The following is a 24,291-nucleotide window of genomic DNA, read 5'->3' as shown; positions in this document are numbered from 1 at the left end:
TTTCTCACCAGCTGTTCCAGTTTGCTTCAGAAATGTTACGTGCAGCACTCCTACAGCCTTTTTCTTTAGGAATGAAACTATTCCAGGCAAATTTCAGAAGGCAAAGATGAAGAAGCTGCTACAGCTTTTTTAAATGCCATAACAGAGTTTGAAGAATTCTGAAATTGTATCTCTGTGTAACAGTACCTTTTCTATGAAAAATGCATTAATTATATGTCTACATTCTTGTTCTTCACTAGTGGACAGTGAGTCATTTATCCTGTCCTAGTAGTAAAGACTTCTGTATTTTGGTACTCAAAACTGTGATTTATTTTCCTTTAGTCACTGCTCAGGTGGGGTGTAGTTCACATATGTGATACAAATGAATAGACGCAATTTGGATGGTACTGCATCCTTTTTTTTTTTTCCTCTCCTTTTTTTTTTTTTTTCCCCTTTGGTTTTCAAAAGCAGAATGTAATAATTTGGTGCCTAGAAAAACACCAAAGGGATATGTGGACGTTTGCTGTTCTGATAATTTAATAGTGATTTGGACTGAAATTGTTCATCATCTTCATGTATAAAATTGTGTGTGAAGCACCATTCCCAACCCTGTATATTATATCACTTGCAAGTCAATACGTTTGTGTTCAATTATTCATGTTATTGTCACAGCTGAATACAAATATGGTGATTTTTGTTACGGTAGTAGGTGAACACTTCCTAGTATTCCTTCTTGTTTTTGTTGTTTTTATTCAAGATGGAAAGGATTGTGGCACCCAATTTAATAGAGTCTACTTGAGATATATTTTATGAAGATTCTCACAGCAATGCTTCGAGCCATTCAGAAACAAATGCACTTCTGACAGCACAGGAAAATTGACGAGTGATCACATTTTAATGGGTGCAGGATTTCCTAGCATACGGAGAAAAGAAAGAAGAGAGGAAAAAACAGAGAAGAAAATGTTGTAATGGCCCAGATTCTAATACTGATGGTATCTAAAGGCAAGTTTGAAGACTAACATTTGTTTTCTTTGATAATTCAGCTCATTAAGTGGGACTGAAATGGAATCTTTTGGCTCTCTTGGGCAGGCAAGATACAGCAATTGAGCAATGGCTAATGTGTTTTATCCAATAGCTGATGCAGAGGATGATAAAGGTGGTGGAAATATATTTGCTGGCTGTAGGCAGAGAGGAATTAAGATTTTTAATTCTCATCTGAGAAAGAATTTATAACATGGTTAAAATTAACTACAATTTTCTTTGCAAAACCCCACGATAAGCAGGAAACTAATAAGCATGCTTATTTGGAAACATTTAAGAAATAAAAGCCAAATTCTTTGTTTATAGTTATCATAACATTAATAGAATGAAAATACTGCAGGGATAAAAAGATTTAATGTAGACAGATACTGATTACTCAAGTTTAAATTAAAAAACCCCAACAAAACAAAACTCAGACTCAAAACAATTAAGCATCGCCAACCTAGCCCTGTATTGGGATCAGTCTGGGTAGAATATATTTAAAGTTTGTTATTGATAACTCTAACTTGGAAACTAGCTTGAAGCAAGTCCCAGTGGCTATGATGACTCTCTAATTACTAAGGTACAGCTGATCAGATGAAAGCTGTCCTCTTGCTGAGTTCTGTCAAAAAATTGTCTTGACACCAACAGATACTTTTTCCCTCTCCTCTTTCCTCTCCTCATATTTTAAGCCACCTTATGAACTGCCTTCCATCATCTGTGGAACAAACTCAGTTTTTGTACAACATCATGAGTTACTTGTTTGTGCCAATATCAGTAAAGCAGTCAGCAGCTGTTGGAATAGATTTTTGTAGTGGTAGGGCATCTTGCAAAAGAGGATATTAGCTAGCTGGAGGAGCACTGAGGGAAGAGTCTTTATAGAACACAAATGTATCAGGCCTGCTTTGTTAATACAGCATGTATTTTCAAAGATTTATTGTATAATTACCTTGATTTGATGAGGAAAAACTGTCTCAAACTAATCAAAGAGCCACAATTCATTGGTTTTAATAATCATTATTTGCCCCCTTCTGAATTGCAGGTGCTTGGTTTGAGTGTAGGGATGGTGGTGCTTATCTTCATGAGCTTTGATTAATATCTAATTCTTTGCATCATGGAAGGAGCTAATCAGATATTCAATTTGCTAATCAGCTTCTCAATTTGATTAGTAATATACTAATCACTTAAGAAAATCAAATGTGACATATGTTTATGGTTTTTGACTTAAGGTTACAACCATCTTTGAGGTGGGGAGGTAGGAGGATCTGCTTAATACTACCAGTTTGATGCAGGGTTAAGTATGAGGCAGCTGCAGCCTCTCCAGGAGTACCAGGGAGGGAACAAAGCTCAGAAGCAGATGCTGCAGTACTTGCTGTTAGGGGCTGCACTTGAACTGGTGTCCCTGGTGCCTGCTGCTTTACCTAGTCAAGAGTGAAAGTGAGAAAGCAATGTCCTGACTCCTCAGCTGATTATTTCTGTTTTCAGTCTTGGAATATCTATGGGATTTCCCTTTTGTAGGATTTTTTTTTTTTTGACATATCCTGACAGTGGAGAAACCCTATTTTTAGTATTTAGTGTTGTTTCAGGATAAGTGTCTCTGAGAACACGCTGACATGTGCAACATGGTCACCAGTGGTGTGGGGCTTTTTCTTTGCACTGTTGATAGGCACTGCTGCTTGGAGCAGTGAGACTGTTTCTCTTGTCTTCACAGGAGAAGCCTTTTTTAGCCATTTTGTGTTTCCTTTTCCTTTTGATTGTAAAATTCTCCTAATAAAGTTGTCAAAACTTGCTTCCTTTGTTGTGAGAAGTGGACAGTGCTTTGCCACTGCTTTTGTTGTACTTATGTTGTTTCATTTATGTTTGCTTATTTACTATGTTCAAGCTGCATTGCATATTGAAAAGAGGAAGTAGTGCTTTTAAACTTATTAGAACTTATATTTATTTGCTTATCTGAAGGTTTATTAATTAATAATGCTTTCTCTGTGGAACAAACCTGTAGGGATATCTCTGCTCTGTGATCAAATCCATTTAGGTAAATAAACTAAGGAGTAAGGTATGCTTGCTATGTGCTTCCAGTTTACAATGTTGTATGGATTAGTTAATGGAACCAAAGTCAGATGAAGCATCTTCTGAGGACATTAAGAGACCAAACAGTCCTTTTGTCAGGGAACTTGTTAAAATAGAGAATTCAATGGACTTTATTACATTAATTGGTGTTTGGTTCACATTTAAAAGCATAGAGTAGCATTTTAATTATTGTTTAACCAATATTTAATTTCCACTTAAAAAATGTTGTGCCTTCAGCTCTTAGATGGCTCCATCTCTTCACTTGTCTGTTACCTGACAATATTTGAAATGAAATGGTAACTGGCTGAATATTGGTCCAAATAAAAATAAAATATTTGTAGTTGGAGTCTGAAGGCATATTTGGGATGGTAGTGATATCTAAATGGGAATGTGTTCCCTTTGCTTATCTAATGAGTAGGAAAGTGGATGTCTCCCCATCTGCTTCAAGTAGGTTTAATATCAGCTGTAGCAAAACATGTGCTTAGAATCTGTATTTGACTAAAAATCAACACATGCTGACCATGTATTTGTCAAAATAATAAAAAAACCTGGGAGCTGAATGATAAATACTGTGATTATTGCTTTTTGTGTGTCACCTTCTAATAGCAAGTATGAGTTTTGGCCTGTGGAAGATGGAAAACCATAATTTTAAAAGGTAGGAACTTCAGTTCTGAAGTAGTGGTAGCCTTCACTTGCCTCTCCCTGAGGTAGTTCAGGTTTAAATATTATACTGCTTGCATGCCTTCTCTAGGGAATGAACATGCACAATACAAGGACACATTTCAATATTTGATAGTATTGTACAGCCCTAATTTTTTCCCCACTTTTTGGTAGTATGTGTCTGGATAGAAGGGTGAGCATAAGTTTAACCTTGAACTCAGATTCAAAAAGTCTGGGAGTATTTGTACTGTGTTCTTTACTTTAGAGTCAGGTGACCCTCCTAAGTTGAATAGGACAGAGACAGAAAGGCATAACAAAGCTATTAATGAAATTTCAGAAGGAAACTGATCTTGTTCTTCTTTCTGACTGAGGAAGCCTTTGCTAAAGATGGTGTTTGGATTCGTGAACTTTGATTACTTTTTGTCTCAGTGTCCAGTGTGTCAGTGCTCTTATGTTAGAGCAAAATTTGGATGCTTTGGTTTTATGACAGTGTTAGGCCAAAGGGCTTTTGGGTTCAGTCTGTGTCAAGATAAACTTTGGTAACAAGGAGAGAGTGGAGAGAGTGAGTGCTGCTAAGCCAAGGCTGAGCTGGGGCAAGCTGAGCACTGTTTTGCTTGCAGAAAAAGTATATTGCCAAGCAATGAAACAAATCCCCCTTTGCTATGAATCCATATGAGGATATTTCTGTAGGAGTATTTGTTTGACTTCATGAATATTTAGCTTGCAATGTGTTTTGAATGCATTGTTGCAATATTTCCATCATAAATACGGCCTTTAAAAAGGACACAAAAAAGAGGATGGCATTGGTTAAGACAGAGGCAGGGGAGTGTGTGTCTTTATATATGCTCAATTAAGCCTTAGAAACTAGTAATTTATGGCCACATTGTGACACTTACGCTCACAGATGGAGTAGGATATTGTGGAAAGATTCTGCCCAAACGGCTGAGGCTGCAAGCACTGGTCCCCTGGAAGGAAAGACACAGAGAGGATATTCCTAGTGTGATTCAGTAGTGCTGCAAATGTGGCAAGTCCTGGACCTTGTCACTGACCATGAAAAACAATCAGCCCTCCTATTTCTTCAGCCTATTCTGGCTGTCAGTGGGAGTGTACAGTGCTGATGCTTCTGGGATCTTTCCAAAGAGAAGAACAGCTGGGATTCAGACTTGTGCAGTGTCTTGTTACTCTCTTTCATTGGCATTTCTTGGAGAAAAAAAAAAAAAAAAAAAAAAAGGAATTGAAACCCCCACAAACCTTAACACCAGATCTGGGCATGTGTCACATGGCTCTTTGGCAAATGCTCAAAAATGTATTCTGCTTTCTGGCATTTCCCTTGCAGTAAGTATGTGCAGTTGCCTACTGGTGCTGAAATGGTATGTGATAATGAATTTTCCCATAGAGATGGGAATGTCATAGCAACCTTCTTAATAAAAGGATAGCTTTTAATAATACTAATATACGCCTGGTAATCTAGACTAGGAAGGATATTTTCTATGGTGTCATGCTCAAAGAAATGTGAGACACTCACTAGGTTGTAAATAAATCTGCCTGCTCCTTCTAAAGAGCCAGAGACTGCGATAATGGCATTCAAAATGATGCTGACATCAGCCCAGTAGTTCTTGCCACGAGTGAAAGAGCAAATAGTTGCCATTTAATTCTAATGCACCGAGATAGCCTGGAGCTAAATAATACATTTTTGTTAGTAATTATTTAGCACAATCCCAAGCTGCAAAACAAATTTGCATATGACTGTCCCTTGAGGATTATCTTGTTTAGAGGGTATATGGGAGCACAGGAAGGCAAATGACTCCAAGTTGATGGTTTGTTTGCATTATTTCAACTGTTAAAATTATCAGAAGCCTTTAAATAAAACTGAAATCTAAATAAGTTACTGTTTTTAAACATTAAGGACTCCTGCATGCAATATTTAACAATATTCCATCAAAGATATTACCTTTTTATGTGAAAAGGAATGTATGAATACAAAAACACTTTCCTGGGTCCTTAGGTATGGAACCCCTGTGGTTGTTTTTATTAATGTTCAAATAATTGAGCACATACAGTAAAGGCCATGTGAAATTCCTCTTCCTCTCATTCAGTAAATGGAAAAAAATCAATTTATTACTTACAAATCTTTGTGGATCAATTTTGACATAGCTTTAGAGTGCAGCAATGGTTGTGTTGATTCTGAGATTAGCTCAGTTGGTTAGAGCATAGCACTAATAACAGCAATTTTGTGGGTTTGATCCCTGTCCAGGCCATTTACTTAGCAGTTGGACTCAATGATCCTTGTGATCCCTTCCAACTCAGAATGTTCTGTGATTCTGTTTTGAACTCAGTGTAAAATGCAGCGAAGGTTTGTTCATAGGCAGTGATGTGAGTTTGTCTTTGGGCTTAGCTGTGATCACTGAAACTCTGTGCCTCTGAATGAGCTGGATATGACCAGTGGGGCTCCTAAGGGCTGTGAGAAATCCGACTCTATTGGAATATCTTCCCTCCTCATCTGTCCCTTCCTGGGCTATTGAGAGTGCTCCCCCCACCTTACTGTCCACTGGAAACATGCTGGAGAGCAGTATGCAATGCAGCTCTGGCTAATCCTGAAAATGACTGTACTTGATGAGTAAAGAATAACATTTACCTTCAACGAACTCCCTCACTGGAAAGTGCTGTTCCAAATTTACACTGTATTGCTCTTTCTTATCTTATTTTTACATCTCTTTGGTTTGATTGCTCCAAGGCAGTGCTGGTTGCACACGAATTGCAGAGCTTCTCCTGTTATCCAGGCATCACAGTCCTGCATTGCCAAACATTGATGCCACAGTATGTATTTAACAGGATAGTAAAAGGTCACTTTTTTGGGGCACCCTTCTCAGATGTGGGAAATTCTCTTGGCTAACAAGCATCTCTCATATGATGAAAGGCTAGGAGAACTGGGTCCATTCAGCCTGAAGAAGAGAAAGCTCAGGTGTATCTTGCCAATGTGTATAAATACCCAGAGAATGTAAAGGTGAAGCCAGGCTCTTTTCAGATGTGGCCAGTGACAAGGTGAGAGGCAGTGGGCACAAACTGATACACAGAAGGTTCTGTGTCTGGATATCAGGAAACACTTTTTCACTGTGAAGTTGATGGAGCATCAGAAGAGGTTGCCCAGGGAGGTTGTGGATTCTCCACCTTTGGATATGTTCAAAAGTCATCTCAACAGGGTCCTGGGCAACTGGCTGTATGTGGCCCTGCTTAAGAGGGAATTTGAACTAGATGACCTCCAGAGATCCCTTCCAACCTTAGCCATTCTGAGCTTCTGTGAAATCCTTGATCTGGTGTGTTAGGGTTTTTGCTTTATAGTAATTTTCATTTGTATGGCACTTTCAGACAAAAGAAGAAAAAGAAGAGGAAAAGCACCATTAAAACAAACCCAGCAGGCCTTGTTTAAACAGATGGACTGCAAAAGAAGGGAAACACAGTCCTTTGGGTTAGATGGTGCAGTAGATGTTAGTCCTCTGAGGGTGGTGAAGAAGTTAAATCTGGGGATGCCGAATAAGCTCATGTCCTAGGATCTAGGGATCTAGGGATACCCAATATCTAGGAAGAGGGGTTGCTGTGTGGTATTGGAGAGGCTGTGCAGGGACCTTGTATTGGGAATACACACGGCCTGATCACAGCTGAGAGCTGCTCCGGTCACTTGCAGCCCTTCCTCAGCACAGAGCACATGACTCTAGGTAAATGGGGGGACTAATTATGCTTTTAAAAAGAAGAAACAGAGTTAAAAAAAAAAAAAGGCTGAGATGGTTCATTAGTGAAGAAAGATGAATGTGGAGAAATCTGCCTCTCTCCTTCTGACACTTCAGGTTTCAGTGATTGCAGGTTAGGATAGAAGCAGCAGGATGCTGTGTGCTCAGATAGTCCCTCTCAAACTAATAGGTAGGTAGGTATTATTGGCTATTATTAGCTAATAGGGAGGGGCTATTATTGATTTGTAAAGTGCATCTTGACAGAGCTGCTTGAAAGTCTGGGAGTTTATTACCCACCCCTGTCTAAAGCTGCAGGAGTTTGTGCCTGAAGCTGCTGCCAGTGATAATTTCTCTCCAAATCAAGTATCTTATATTTAAACTGGAATCAGACTGATAGTGGCTCTTCTGAGATGAATTAACACAACATTTATAGAAGTGTTATGTAGGCTATACTGTGCCTACTCAGGGTGTAGGTCCCACCATCTCCTTCCTCACCTGCAGCATGACTGCCTCTTGCAGCTCAGTTCTTGAATCTGAAGCAAGGCCTATGTTTTGCAGGCTGCTTAGTTCTAGTATATATATATGGAAATTTTTTTAAAGACACCTTTTTTGTTCTTGAGTGCCTTAATATGCAACCTTGGTTGCTGCATTTTCCATTGGGAGAGGTGATGAGGATGCTTTTTTCTTGCTGAGGCAATCTAATGTAAAACAGATGAGAAGAACGGCAGCAACTGCAAACATTTCCTTTGATAAGCATTATTTTTTTTGGTGATAGTTAAAATTTACATGTGGAATAATGTTTCTGTGATTTATGTGTTAAGACTTTTAAAGCTTAGTTTCATTAATAGGAAATTTTACATCTGGGAGAAGAGCTTTTAATATGCTTTTGCTAATTTCTAATGAACTTAACTGTGGCATTCAAATATATTTTGTTTACAGTGACAAGTGAGCGCAAATCAGGTTGTAAAGGTTGCCAATCTGAATGTTTTGGTTTTCAGTATTAACTCGGAGTGGTTCATTCTGAGGGAAGGACATGTAAGTGAGATTTTAGAATTTTAATCTAGACCTGAATTGTGATTCACAGTAATTAGATTATTAACCTTTGCTATAAAAATATGTACGATTGCATTCAGCTGTGCTCATTCTGAAAATGGCCCACTAGCAAGCAGACTGACCTCAGAAAACTCCTGGGGGGTTCAGAAAAGAGATGGCATTTTATTGTAGCACAGAGGAAAGTGGAAGCACAGTACAGTTCAGACATCTGTACCATTATGACAATGGAAGGTTTCTTTTAATTGGCTAGCCTGGGATTGAAGTGCTTTTCAAGAGAGTCACATTTGGGGAACAAGGAAGCTAGATTGCCCTCAGATTGTTGCACTCAGATCTTGACCCGCAGCATAGAGTGAAGACTTGGAGTTGTACTCCACTTAGTGAGGACAAGGCAGGCATGTGGGAGAATTGATGTCTGAAAATCCTAGACATCTTAATCTTCCCAAAGAATAAGGACAAGAAAAAATTCACTCAGGTTTGGTCCTCTGTTGTGAGGCTGCATCTTATCACTGACTTGAAAGTGTTGACTTGCCAATGTTGTGCAATCACAGGACTGAAATAATTTGGCCTCATGTTTAGCAAAAGCCAGGAAGATCTGAAAGTGGTTGTTCTTTATGATGGATAAATTATACATTGATAAATATTTTCTTGCACAAAATACTTGGGATTTATTATTTAGATGTTTTGCGTTCTTGAGTTGTAACTGTTTAACACCAGTGTTTTTTTCTGAGATAAGCTATAATTCATGGACTAATAAACTTTTTTTAGATGGCATGTTACTGGGTTGTCATCTTCTTAAGTACATTATTTATTGAGAAGTATGTTGTTACTAATCAATTACATGCCTTTGTGCATGCTAATAGTGACCTCATAATTAGAGCAAAGTGCATTAGGTTTCAACATGTACTGAATAGTTCTGTAGCATTAATGTTGACTTGCACCAAAGGTGTTAAACCTCTATAAGAAGTGGAAAAAAAAAATTACTGAGATTTTGAGTGACATCCAGTAACCTGAGAAACCAAATTCTGAAAATAGATCTAAGTGACAAATCCAATTATGAATTTTACCCATGATGTTCTGTCAAAAGTCAAGGAGCTATCACAAAAAAAAAAGACTTTTCTTAGTGGTCTTCTTTCAAACATTTCCTTTCAGCAGCTTTGGTGAGTTCTCTGTGTCTAGGCTGCGGTGGAGACCAACTGTATGGAAGCACTCAGTGGCCAACTCCTGCCTCTAGAGGTACAGAAAGATGGCATCATTTATCACAGGCTGTACCATGGGCCATGGTTATGTTGCACAAAGTGGTGACCCGTTGCCTTCTCTGGCTGAAGAGTATAATTTCTCAAGTGCCTCTGCATGGCATACTGCACAGGGCTACAATCATCAAGCTGTATGCAGTTGGATTTATTATTCTCTGGCTTGACTGCTAGGAAAAAATTGAAGCACTGGAGTTGAGTTAAATGGCAAAAAGGAGATGTTACTGCAAATATTATAAGTGACCTTGCTTATCTTATAGATGCTGCCAAATAGTAGAAACGTGGAAATAGAAATGTGAGTGTTAATGCCTCTTGCATGCTTCTGCTAGTCTGCATTTCTCTGCTGCTGTTACTTGAAGGCTGGTGCTAAAAGATGAGGGGAACAAAATTATTTCTTAGGCTAATTTTTAAAAAACCTTTTCTACCCCTACCAAATCTACCCAGATTTAGCTATAGGTGTTTTAGAATAGTGCAACTGGAATCAAATAGCATTCTTAAACTGCATGACAAATCTCTCGACCCCCCATATGAAGATGAACTCTTCAAGCTTCGAGTTCCAGAATTTGGTTTCAGGTGATGTCAGAGTAATTAGGGATATCTGTATGAATTTATATCACTGATAAATGCAGCAGGTAAATTTACAACGTATTTCCAAGTAACTACATTGGAAAATTCTGTTACCTCAGATATTTATCTGCTCTCTTTACTTGCTGTGCCTATCTGAAAATAAAATCATGGTTGCATGGCAGATTACTGTTGTTTACTTAGTTCTAAATGGAGAAAAACAGTGCGTAGGCCTGCTACAGTGCTTTCTCCCTGTGGAATGTTGCTTTCTGGCCATGCAGCTTGATCATGCTGAGGGATTCAGAGGTGTCTGGGGCAGCCCAAAAGATGGTCTTGACAATGTGCAAAACTCCCATCTTAGATGGGCTCTTTCAGCCTGTGTCAGACTGGGTGGTTCCCTCTTCCAGTTGAGATAAGAGCTTGGAAATACAAGAACAGACCTGGTCAGTTATGTCCAAGTGGGGTGACTGAATGGCTCTTCTCTCTTCCTGGGCTGCAGTGTGTCCTCTGGAAAGCTGCATCAACCTGTGGAGAGGCTGAGGAAGCTGGGTGCTGTTTGCATTGAACTGCCCCCACTTCCATGGCCATCCAGCTCCTATGAACCTCCTCAGATCTGCCTCCAGCCTATTGCTGACTGTGCTCCACTGTGGCACATTGGTGCAGGAGGATAATTTAAGAAGTCTGATGAAAACTGGAGACTGAAGATGAGAAGCGACAGATGATGCATACCACAGTACCCTCTCCAGTTGCTTGGGAATGGAAAAGTTTTGACCAAATAATGTGTTAGCTCTTGTCTGTTCAAGGTCACCTTGATAAACAAAGGCTGGGAGTATTCTTGAACTATGGTTTGAAGCAGGGTTATTGTGGTAAAGATTTACTCCCTTTCAATATTTCAGCTGTTTCCTGCTCTAACACCATCTCTGGGCACCTGAGATTTCAGTCAGTTTTAAATACATTTCATCAAGATGCCTTTGGGATGCTTCCTGAGATTTCTTGGTAATTTCATTAAATAACTGCCTTTAGTTATCCCCAAATTTCATTTTGATTGATGTTATTAAAGGGGCTTTGACTTCCCTGATATTTGAGTAGGAAAAGCTTTTCCTGGCATTTGCAAATGTTCAGGGTTTGTTTGGGTTTCTTTTTTTTTGTTGTTTGGTTTTTTCCCTTCTGTAATTAAGTTTTATGTCAACACTTGCAATTGTTTCTGTGCTATATATGTGTGCCTAGACCTGCTATCACTGTTTCCCTTTTCATCTCCATTATGTTCTTTTCTGTACTTAAAATTCTCAATTTAGCTGTTTTAAGAGACTTTGGCAAAACTGAGTCATTTCTATAGGTATATAGATTGACATAATTAGATCTCTGCATCATGGCTAACCTGAAATGTTGTTCGCAAACAGCACTTCATAAATTTTCCTTTCCATTCTAATTTTGGGCTTTTAAATGTCAGATTATTAGTTGAAAAAGTTAAAAAAAAAAGCAAATTTTATGTGCCTGATGATGAACCTGATGTTTTTGAACTCGGTGTTCTCAGCAAATCCCAAATTTAGTGAGAAACCATGGTGAAAGTGACAAACCATTGCTAATTAAGTTATCATGCTTTCGGCAAGCTGATTATGTGGGCTATTTTAATGGCTATTTGAGGGTAGATATGTATTTTATTTCCCTGGCAAAATTTTGCAGGTAATAACAAACCCTGAAGTGCCTTGATTTTTAACCCAAAAAATTAGCTTACGTAGAAAGAGATGAAATGAAGGTAAGTAAATACAAGTTAATTAAAAAAAAAATCTATAAAGAAAAAAAAAAAGAGTGGCAGAGTATAATACAAAAGAAACTGGAGAACAGTAGATAAGAGTGGTGGAGAAAAACAGTGATTTCTTTTTCCCCTCAGTGCTAGATGGAGTATCCTTATGCATCACAGTAGGAAGGGAAATGCACGTAGGGAAAAAAAGGCATCTGATTACAGTAAGAACTGATTCTGGAAAAATGAAGAGACGCTAAGGACTGTGTCATAGCTGCAGTTAGTGTGAAGAATTGTAGGCTACATCTTTTTTAATAAAATAAGACAAAGCAAATTTTTTTTTTTGGGGACGATTTTTTTGTAATGTGTTTGGGGAAATATCCATTAATTCATGTTCAGTGTTATGGAACAGAATTAAGGGGAAAACAATGGCAAGCTTTCTGAAACTTCAATTTGTAGTTAGAATTTCAGCCAACGGACACTTATTTGAAACAACAGGTATGCCTTTTTTCATTTTAGTAGTTAATCTGTGAAGAAAAATACCCTCACAGTAAAGAGGGATGTATGGGGAGAACTATAATTCTAATTTATACTACCTTCTGTCTCTTGGCTGATTCTGGAGCGTAAGGAGACTAAGATTCAAGTTTACATCCTAGCAAAATGTGCTTAGCCATATAGATACTCTTGTGGTTGCTTGTCTTGAAAATTATCTGCTCCATTTTTTATTATTATTACTATTTTTCCTATCTTATTGTAAAATTCCATACCTGCCTATGTTTTGTAAACCCAGTCTTGCAAATGTCCGTACAGGACTTTTGAGGTTTCCCAGGTTTTCAGAAGAGAAACAGCTTTTATTTAGTTGTGGCTTTACATTTTGTTTTGCAGCTGTTCTGATTTTATTCTTGTAGAATAAAAGTTCCGAAAGACAGATCCTCTTAAAAGCCTTGGCCAATGTAAATAAGCAGTGGTAACTTTTGACAGCAATTCCAGAATTTTCTTATCTCTCTCTGTATATGTTGTAACTAAAATATCTTCTGAAATTATTTAAGTACTTCTTAAATTTATAAATATGATAAATTCTTAACAAGTCTATACCTAAAATTCAAGGTAAACTCTTAATTTTTTTTAACATTCTATCAAATAGCAGAGAAATGAATCAGATGATTGCTATTTAGGGCTTTTCATCTTGAGACATGCATTTTGTTTGGGCAGCTAACAGAATGATATGTCTTACTTTTTCTCCCTCCAGTCTTAGGTATTACAATACAACCTACTTTCCCTCTTCCCCTATTCAATATATTTTTGTTATCTTTTTCAGTGCTACATTCAGGAAAAATGTTAGATATTAAATCAGATGAAAAGTGAGACAGTATTTTTCTCTTTGTGTTTATTTATTAAGTATAAATATTTTAATTCCATGAATAAAAGCTAGAATTGAGAATGATACTGGAAATTTGAAGAAGGATAGCAGTGATGAGAACAGCTTGATCAGTCTAGTAATAAAATTTATTTTAAGAAATAGATTTGACTGTCCATAAAATAGAGCTGAGTCTCTATTGATTATAGGAACTTGTCACTTCTGAATTCCTACATGGCCTGGTACCATCTTGGAGTTCCTTGGTTGCCTACTCATTGTTTTGAAGTGCTCTTATTCTATTAAAACCTTGCTCTGCTGTCATCCTTACTCCATTTTTCCATTCTTCACCCTTCTCCTGAAAACATCCCACTATATAGTACTAATTTAACTGTTGAGAATACACAGATACAGTAAGCTACAGTGCAATATTTTTAGTATTTCACGGATATATTATTTATATATCCCTGACACAAGTAGTGCATGGAAATTCTTTACTGATAACTACGCAGCAGCACCCTTTCAGTCTTTTTACATTCATGTTGCCAGGGTATTGCATATTTAGTTAGTATCACTGGGATGTGAGTCAGAAATACTTTGTTGCAATGCATTGTCCCTGTATATTATAACTGCATGCATTTTTTGAGTGCCTGTCTGCAAATGCCCCCCACTTCCCTTTAATTTTTTCAGAAAAATGCCTTCATTGTCTCATAGAATCATTAACCATTATAATTTTCAAGAAAATATATTTGGGATATTCTTGTATTATGTTTGTGTCTTTATACAAAACCTGTTCATTAGGGGTGGTAACTGCATTATTCCATGAAACTCTGACAATAAAATGAAATAGTGTATGTCTTGAATATCATCATAAATTAAATCAAGATTTTGCACATGAATGAGAAAAGGCAGTATTTGACCAGTGCTACTCCAAGGGAAAGTGACAAGCTGTTGAATTTTCCTCCAGAAGGTTCATGCTCTAGAGCTTACAAAGTATCTTGTCCTTTGGGAGTTGACTGCCCAGCTCTGTTTTTTTAAAAAAAATCCAATAGAATGTTAAGAATTTTTAGGAAGAAGCAGAAAGCAGAGCATCATGATGACACTGAATGATTCCATGGTGTGTCTGCATGTTCAGTATTTGATTCTGGTCTCCATCTCTCAAAAAACATGAAGTAGAAATGGAGTGGATTCTATAAAGGGCAGCAAGTGTGATCAAGGGTATGCAATGACTTCTGTGTAAGGAGGGTCTAAATTGGCTGAGACTCTTTATCCTGAAAAAGGGAGCTTATTTTAGAACTCTATAAAATCATAAGTGGCATGGAGAAAATTAATAGGGAAGAAATGTTCACTGGCTCATCCAAGAAAAGAACAAGAGTTCAGTGCATAAACCAAACTTGCTGCAGGAAGCTCCAAATGAAAGTTGGCATGGGTGTAAGTTATGGTTGAAGAATTTCAAAGGAAAGAAGTCTTAGAAGCACTATTTTAAAACAAAAACAAAGCCCACACAAAAATCCCCCAAACAATGAAGCAAACTAAAAAACAGTCTCCAGAGAAAACCTCAGTATTCCAGTCTTGAAAATCCACAAACTGTTGGAGACAGAGGATGTTCTTAGGCATTTATGCTATATACTTGTTCCGTTTTGAAACTCTTCTATCCCTCCATTTGACTTTGTTCTTGTGGACATCGTAGGTGGACTTGCGTTCTCTCTTAGACTCATGGTCTAGCAGATTAGCAGGTAGAAGAAAGTTATTTTTAAATATATTTTATTTTAAAATAATACTTGGTGAAGTATTACTGTATAAACATATCTAATGATACCTAAAGGTTTTATTCACTGTAGGTCAGTTTAAAGTAGTATGCTTGGATAGGAAGCTGATTTCCCAAATTCTGCACTTGTAACACTGATAAGTCTTTCTACTCATATGAAAATCTGGTTTGAACTTTATGGCATTTTTTTACGGCTTTGTGGTTTAATTTTCTATATATGTATTTTGGAGTAAAAACTATCAATTTAATGGTGCAAAGCAAATACATTTTAAAGAGTATATATATTTTTTAATAATACAAGTGGTTCCATGTATTACATTTGTGTAATCCCTGCTTTTAGGTAACACTTGGTGAAGGAGTTTAATAGTGCCATTTTTCTTCCCCTTTTTCTGGCATGCTCTGTCACTATATATAAAGAAACCTCTTCGATAGCACTTAAATTGTTACTGGGAAAAAGAAATACTTTCAGTTTCCCCCAGCAAAGTCATAGAGGCACGTAGCAAGGAAACCCTAAAGATCTCAAAGAGCTTTTTTTAAGGGAGATGCTCCGAAAATCATTTTGACAATGTTGCTGATGTCCAGGTGTGAGTAACAGAACTCATAGGCCTCTTTGCAAAGCTCTGGTGCAAGGACTATTTGTCAAGAAGGCAACCCAGCAGATTGTGCAAAAGACAGTCTCCCGGTCACCTTCCAGTGATAATAAAAGGACATGGAGGTATTCTGTACTTTGCCCATGAAAAGAATTAGGATCCTGCATGATTTATTGAGACAGTTTATCTACAAAAACAGCATTGCAAGTTTTTAAAAAATAAAAGTAGTTAGTTGTATTTTAAGATAAAAATTTGACAGTGGATCCTGTTTTGTGTTTTAGTTATTTATAAGTTCCTACTGAGTGCCTTGAGCTATGCATATAGAAATCATCTCTGCTATAAAAAGGACCGACTGGTTCCTTCCCAAGAGGCTTTTTTTATGGTACAAAGCAAAATAAAAAATTGCTTATAGTGCACATCTGTGATATTGTGTAACTTAAATTTCTCCTGCTGCTTGACATTTACTTACCCGGAGTGTAACTCAGAGAATGGTTTGTCATTGTGGTGACTTTTTTTTTCCTTTAATGAACATGAGTGTGTTAAATTTGAATAACTACATTAATGTGACATTATTGCTGAAATTTACACACATAGAGTGAGTAAATTCGGAATAATGATTCCCACAATGCTCATAATGTGTCCCTTTTCTCATGTGAGCTGTACTGCTTTCTGTTACCCTTAGTGAACTCTTGTGCCTTGTTAAAGACAGAATGTTGCATCTCTGGTTGAATCACTGCCTTTCTTAGATACAACTTTGGATTTTACTAAGTTTGTAATCATGTTATAATTTCCTCAGCAGTAGTTTAATGTCCGTGGAATAAATATGGTGGGAAAATTCAGTCAGAAATATCTCTTTCCTGAAACATGATTTTAGCTCAAATGAGGCAGCACCAGGGACTAAAATTGTGTGGAAGTTCTGGCCAAGGGGGAAGGCCAGTCATCAGACCTTAGGGCAAGAAAGGCAGAATTCTAGGTTTTTTACTGCCAGGGCATGTTTTGACTTGACATTGTAAAATATCTCTGCTGTAGGTATTTTGCAGCTCCACAGTGTTAGGCTGTTGCAACATGTTCCAGTAACGGGATTTCTGCTGGCACAGTGACATTATTTTCTTAGGTGAGATCAATTAACACAACATGCAAATGCTCTAGATTTAATTTAGTTGAATCTAAATGAACAGTTACGCCAGATTATCTGTGTTGGCAGGAGGGTATGAATCTTTTCCTGAGAAAAGCTCTGTTGGGAATCTCTTCAGTCAGAGTCACTGTAAAATTTTTGGAATAAGAGTTTAGGTCTATAGCTTTCTTGAGTGAAAACAACAGATAGGTACTGGCATATCCAAAACTTATCTTCAGAACAACGTGAACTCTTTGGAAATAAGATTTAATCAGAACAAAGCGAGTGACTGCAGGAACAGCAGCTTTTTTTGTTTATGCGTAAGTGTAATATGTGCTTTAACTTACTTGTGTAAAATAAAGCAAAAAATGCATTAAGTTCAAGAAATGTGGTTTATTATCACTCTTGGAAACTGTGCTTGCTTTATTTCATAAATAAGCATCCTTCTAATTGGCAAAGGGCAGAGTGTGGCTCTGAAATAAGAATGTTATTTTAAGGTCAGGCCCTACAAGACAAAAAATCCTTTAGTGCTATTATTAGCAAGTCTTTTAGCCAGTGGCAGAGGGCAGGATTGTCAGGCAGTCAGCAGACGTCTGCAGGGGAATTGTTACAGTGGATACCTGCAAACCTGGCATCAGCTGTGTAGTTTAGCCCTACACCCTGCAGTATTTAGGCTTCTCTTCCCCTTCAAGGTTGCATCTCCACAGGCTTCTTTGAAGATCAGCAAAGTACTATTTTGGTTTCCTGTTTAAACAAGACATTTTTCATTGTTCTGTTTTTCTTTCCTTTTCTTTTTTAGTATCTACAGATGCTGTAAATTTATACTTATGTACTTGAAGTGAGAGTTTACTAAATTAATCAAATGTTTTGCTAATTGGTCTGGTATTCAGCTGGCTGAGATCTAGCAAAAACAGATATAATGCCTTTTTTTTTACAGTGTGTATTTGGAGCTATCTGTGTGTATAAATTAATGAAAAATAATGTAATGCATAGGTGAATAATGTATTTCACATATGTCACAACCAAACGAAAGGTGCTTCATCAAGCATCCTCCAAGTAAGTTAATTCTTGAGCTAAGACATTTTATCCAAAGAGTAATTTTCTTTTAATAGTTTACAGAAGAGACTAATTTGAAAGTTCTTTCACCTTAATGACTTCTGTTGGTAGCACAAAGCTCCAGTGTCATCAGCATTCTGCACCTAAACCTGCCATCTGCTGAGGAGCTGCCAGGTACATTAACTCTTATCAACTTAACGGAGATTTGTTCTAAGAGAAGCTGCATTCTTCATAAGAAGTTCAGATTGAGCCTTGACACTTAATCTAAATACTGGAGCTAGAGGGATTTTCCTGGAGGTAATTTTGAGTGATTATTACTTGATTAAAGTAGTTCTCTGTGTCAGTTTCAATCATGAATTGGCCTTATATGTGTCAGAGACAAGAGTTTATCATGCTGATGGACATTGGTGTGTAACTGAGTGGTTTTCACATAAATTGGAAAGAGCAGTTGGGTAATCCCCTTTTGCAAGCTGTAACAAATCCTGCAGAGTAGCTCTGCAAGCACGTCCATCTAATGCAGTAGCACAAAGCAGCTAAAAGTTAAATACCCTTTTCACCTTCTGCTTTTATAAGGTAGACTTTCATGTGTGTCAAATTTGTTGTGTGTGATGCAAGCTCATTTAAAAATAAATAGGTATTCTCAGATAATGAAATTTTTAATATGTAAAAAAATGTAATATAAACAGAAGAGCTGATTGTAGCAAATAATTGTTTTGTTGTTTTTTTTTATACTGAAATCAGAAGTATATATAATTTTTAAGCCTATAATCACAGCAATAATGAGCTCTTATGCCATGTTTCCAAGTACATTATGCTTGAATTTGTAGCAAAAGACAGGTCTGATCATGGCTGTCTGCCAGCTTTGCAAGAGGGTACTCATTTCAGAGGCAAATAAAATTTTTTGTCCTCGTTGTACCTTTGTGAGATTAGTAAGATTATGATGAAATAACTAATTCAAATAAAAGAAGAATCTCATTTGAAAATCATGTATGAAAATTGTTTTTGAGCTTCCAGTTTACCATAAAGTAGGAATTCTAATTTCCAGAAGTTTCTCTTAGGGTTTTTTGGTGATCAGTTGCCATTAATTTAGAATACAGAAAAGTGACTGTGTAGTAATCACATTTCACGCTCTTACCTGACAGCTCTTGTTTAGCTGGATTTGTTGAGAGTTGCATATAGTTTGGTAAAGCTAATTTGGATAATTCATGAGCTTTCCTCCCTTTAATCTTGAGGAACTGGTATCTGGAAAGGCACGCCAGAAAAGATTTCTTTAGTATATAATGGCATGGATCTACAACTTGCAAAAGCATTAAGTGAGGAGGCTGCTGGGGCTGTCATGTCACTCAAAGGAAATCTGGCATAGGAAGGGGTCTTATCCATGAATCCCTGCATGAGGAAAGAGGGCCCACAGGGCTTCCTGAGGCCAGCCATCTGGCGCAATGACTTGGACTTGAGTGCGTAGCCTGTCCCATGGTGTAGAGAAGGAAGTTTCTGGAAAACCAGTGCTGTCTCCTGCCTTCTTCTGGAATTTCCTGTTTTCTGGCTCATTTGGGGTTGCAGTGTGTGTTTTTGTTTTCACAGATGTGCGCAAGTTCTGATGTGCAGTGTATAGAATCAGGAAAGATAGCCACCCATCCAACTCGTAACATCTTTCTTCAAGGAAACCTTGATTTTTTATTTTTTTAAGTTATCTTTAAATAGGTCAACATTAATACAGTATTTCTATGCCCATATTTTCCCCACTTTCTTGATTTTAACGTTCTTCAAATTCTTGTTTGACGTTTTTCTCCCAGGTCCTGAGAGAAAATTGGGAACTCCAGAGATACATGATTAAGATTCTGCTTATCATACAAGGATGGAAAAGAAAATAATTTAGTTTTTCTACTTTTCTTGGTGACTAATGTAAAATTCAGTACTTTTACATAGTATTAAAGGTCACATTAATTTTTTTTCCTATTTCTTGTCTTTGTATATTATGTCATTCTTACTTACTATGGCTCTGAAGATTTATTTACCCTGAAGTTCCTGTGGAAGTGAGTAGCAGGAATATGATTCAGGTTTTTCCATTTGTGTCAGATGAATATTGGATATTCAGTAAATTTTGGTTTTACATTTTCATATTTTCCATTTCATGTATTTATACAAGAATGATCTTGGCCAATTTTGATAGAGGGAGCTGAAATGCCAAAACTCTTCTGCTGAAAGTTTCAGAAGTAACATTACTGTTTTTATAATTGAAGCTTTTTATGTGTTTCTGAGCTATTACCAAGTAGCAGCTGATAGGGGGAAGGAAAGGCTTAAGTGGATGTAAAGCCTTTTATAAGGCATTTTTAATTTTTGATATATTTCTGTACATTACCTGGTAAAAATTGACAAACCAGTTTCATGATGTTTATGAAGGTTCTCCGTATTTATGTGTTGAATTTTCCTCCAACTTGTATTGTAGACCTGAATCTTCTATTGACTAAAAGTTTTAACTCAGCTGAGTATTGGGGAAGTATATATCCATACAGTAAAGTTACAAAGAATAATTTATTTTAAAGAGATTTAAATATACTATCCTTTCTGAAATGAAAGTATTTTAATACTAGCTACCTTAGAATATTCTTTTGTAGATAATGAGCAATACATGTCTTAGACAACAGGAGGAAATGTGGGACACAGAAACACTTTTGCAGGTTAAACCATAAATTTTTATGTATATATACTCTTCTTCACCTCCTATCCTCTGCCTGATCCCTGTACTATGAGTTCAAATGCAGTGCTGTGAAGGAACAGTGTTGTGTGGCTATGTTTTTTTTCTTAATTTTTATTGTTTTTGTAGTTAAGTAAATGGTGTCTATATATAAAGGAAGTTGAGTGTTCTTTTGTAAGAATTGGCCTTCTTTGTTGGCAAATGGTGATGGAGACACAGAGAGAGATATTTTAAAGGAGACTGATCCAGGGAGGTGCCCTTTGAAGCAGCTGTGCTGGTTCTGCTTCATGCCAGGTTTGTGGTTGCTGACCGCTGAAGGATGCCATAATCATCCTGAATGTTTGAATTAATGATTATGTGAAATAGGATTAGGAAGAGGAAGGGAAGGGTGGAATTGAAAACTGCATCAATTTATGTAGCTTTGTTCTTAAAATAAGACAAATGAAGCATGAGGTCTTGTTGTGTGTGAGAGTAATATTTATCTGTTCCTGCTCTTCCCTTCTGGTGGTGTTGCTTTTCCCTCAGAATGGTAATTTGTGGCTGTTGCATGACCACAATTGGCAGTGTCATCTGGAGAGGAGAATTGGATACAGCTTTCTGGTCAGGCATGAAGGGGATTTCAAAATTGCCTTGAAAATTTAACCAAATTGAGTAAGTGATTGTGTGGGTTAGACAAAATAATGAAGCTGCTAAAATAAACCAGGTCTTTTTTATCTTGCCCACACTCCTGTGACACCTTTAGGGATAAAGAGAGTAAGTGCCATTCAGTTGGTCTGGAATGATTACTGTCATGAGATAATACAGTTGGCTCTTTGGTTTGTTCTCTAAGTCATTATTGTACTTGGAGATCTGCTGGTATCACTTAAGTGGTGTGCGAGTGAAGAGGGATGTAATTGATTTAGCAAGGATGCACTTTCCAATACACCTGTATATGTTTCATTAACAATAAATACATAAATGGAAAAGGAAAGTGCTTTTATTTTGCAATGCATCATTCTCTTTAGCGTTATAAACTTACTTTCAGGTATTCTTTACTTCTGAGTGTGCAGATTTTTTTCAGCAAAACAATCTACTGGGAAGTTACTCAATTCAAATATATCTCTAGGAAGCCAGTTTCTGAGACTTTGTTTAAAATAAAACTTCAATGATTTTTCCCCTATGATCTTAAAAGGTTTGATATGATTTGCTTTTATTGACTAGACTTATATTTAGATGTTCCCATTGATTGCATTCTGAAGCTATAATAGTTTATCACAAAAATCTGTCTTGTTCTCAACAAAAGATAATCTTTGAATTGCTCTTCTGACTTGCAACTATGTGTGCATTTTGAAAATGTTTCCATACAGAATATCTCCTGATATTTATATGTTTTAAGATAGAAATCCTGAGCTGTTGACCAGAGAAAGAGTAAATGCCTAACATGTTCTGTTCTTGCAAGCTGCTGTTGTGATCACCTTGCTGTACTTCTCCCCACACCCACCCAGGCTCTGAATAAATGTGCAGAAATAATTACATAGATTAATCCTTCAAAGACCAAGCCCGGTTCTTGGATATATTAATTGCACCTTGTTAGAATTTAGTTGGTTTATTTTTGCACTAACATAACATTAGAGCAGTGGATCATGGATGTGGTATCGGGCGAATCTCTTGCGTATCTTGGGACATTAGTCTACCAAGCTGATGAGATTTGCTTTTTTTCTTTTTTTTAAATAAAAAACCCCAGAAACCAACTGGTCCAAACTCCAAATACAATGATTTTTCTTGTATCTTTATGTATAATGCTTAGACTTCTAGGCCTCATGGAATTCATAAGTAATTTGTCCTTTTTTTTTTTACTCATTCTTTCAGTTGAAGATAGATAAAAGAGGATGATACCATGGATACTAATTTGTTTTTAGAATAAGAGGAAATGGAACGAAGCAGTGCTAGGACAAGTTCATGTTGCACATTAGGAAAAAACCCTTCACCCAGAGTGTGATCACTGGAATAGACTCCCCAAGGAAGTGGTCATGCCATCAAACCTGTCACAGTTCAAGGAGCATCTGGATGATGCACTTAGTCACATGGTTTAGTTTTAGGTGGCCCTGTGAGGGTCAAGGAGGTAGAGTTGATGATTGTTGTGGATCCCTTTCAACTTCAGATATTCTATGATTTCAGCTTGCAGAGAAATGGAGTGTGACAGTGGTCTTTAATATTCTTCTAATGAGAAAATTGAAATACTCAGCATGGTTTAATATAACACTTGCAAACTGAGAACCTAAGTACATGTGAAGCATCGTATATTTTTGATAAAAAAGGGACAGATATGTTGAAGGTTCGTAACAAAAAAGAAATTATAGATTTCATGTAATAATTTTATTTAGCTGCAAACCAACGTTTTAGTCAACAAAAACTGTTCAATATTAGCTTTTCTGCAAGAAGACAAGTATAAGGTACACATGTAAAATAGATGAATGGAATATTTTCAATGAACGTTTCTTACTTTGTTCATTTAATCTGAACAGAATATTTTAGGCATTTTAATTTAAACTGATCTAGCTGCTCAGAGAAATATTTTGACAGGAATTCTATTCATGGATGTTTATCATTTTAATTTTAGAACATCTGTCTGCCTTAAATCTACTGAATTTGCTGGTGAAAATGTCATTGCAAATGGATTCTTGTAAATGGCTGGGATACCTGTAATTACTGTATCCAGCTTTAATATAAATGCTTTATGTATTCCTTGTGTCTTCTGCAAAGTAATGTGAATTTGGTAAAATGAACCAGCGTCTGAGAACAGGACTCAAAGTACATTTTACTCCATTTCCAAAATATTTTATTTCGTAGTTGTCTTTAATGAGAGTCATTTTACTGTGGTAAGTCCTCCAGCATAGGAGTAGAATAAAACTAATTTTGAAATGCAGTAAGGATTTCAGTTATATCAATTTTATATTCTGAATATCCTGCATACTGCTATAGACACGAAATATGTTCTGCAGCTCACAGAATCCCAGGATACCTGAGGCAGTAAGGCTCCCTCAACCCCATCCCGGACAGGTATTTATACAGATTGATGAGATCTCCCCTAAGCCTTCTCTTCTCAATTTCCTGTGTTCATCTGTGGCCAGTTTTCTTACAGTTACATTTTGGTAACTTATAATACCATACTTTTGGTATGTGGAGATTTCAGGGGATGGTTTTGGAAACTTTCTTATGGGATATATAATGGAAATTTAAATCTTGAATTGACAGATATCAGCATCTTCAGGTTCCTTTAAATGTAGATCAACGAATAACAACAACATGGGTAAAAATACTGAAATTGTTCTGACTAAAAAAAATAAAAATTGAAGGCTAGCTGTCAGTGGTTGAGCTTTAAACCTGTAAGTCGCTTCAAGAACACTGTGTTTTTGTTGTATTTATATGAATGATGCTGAATGAACCATATGATGGGCCCCTTTTAAATTACCAGATCTGTGGTAGCCTTGTGCATTTCCCATTGAGGACCATTGGATCACTCTCTGTGTGAGTTAGAAAGAGTTGAAAAATTAGCATCAATACCTAAGAGAAAGATTTCTTAACAGTTATCTTTGAAATTATCAAATGCAGTTCATATTTGAACTACCTCTTCACCAGAAGCCCCCTTCTCCCAAACTTAAACGCATCCCTACAG

The 24,291-nt window shown here is 36.9% G+C and overlaps 1 protein-coding gene across 9 annotated transcripts in view; it reads left to right on the top strand.

The window, feature by feature from the left end:
• The window catches only part of ZNF385D (zinc finger protein 385D), a 428,588-nt gene that overhangs the window by 35,435 nt on the left and 368,862 nt on the right, over positions 1–24,291 (top strand). The window contains exons 1-2 of one of the 9 annotated variants that reach the window (XM_069007267.1): positions 8,471–8,486; positions 9,654–9,737. The exons of 6 other annotated variants lie outside the window; for them this stretch is intronic. The gene's annotated coding sequence lies outside the window, so the exon portion shown is untranslated. Of the gene's footprint in view, positions 1–8,470; positions 8,487–9,653; positions 9,738–24,291 lie in introns of those variants that run through there. 2 more of the 9 variants (XM_069007265.1, XM_069007266.1) reach the window with 2 other exon arrangements.

Source organism: Aphelocoma coerulescens, chromosome 2 (genome assembly GCF_041296385.1).
Source record: "Aphelocoma coerulescens isolate FSJ_1873_10779 chromosome 2, UR_Acoe_1.0, whole genome shotgun sequence".
Classification (NCBI taxonomy): domain Eukaryota; kingdom Metazoa; phylum Chordata; class Aves; order Passeriformes; family Corvidae; genus Aphelocoma; species Aphelocoma coerulescens.
Note: the sequence above shows the minus strand (reverse complement) of the source record. Positions and strands in the feature narration are given on the sequence as shown.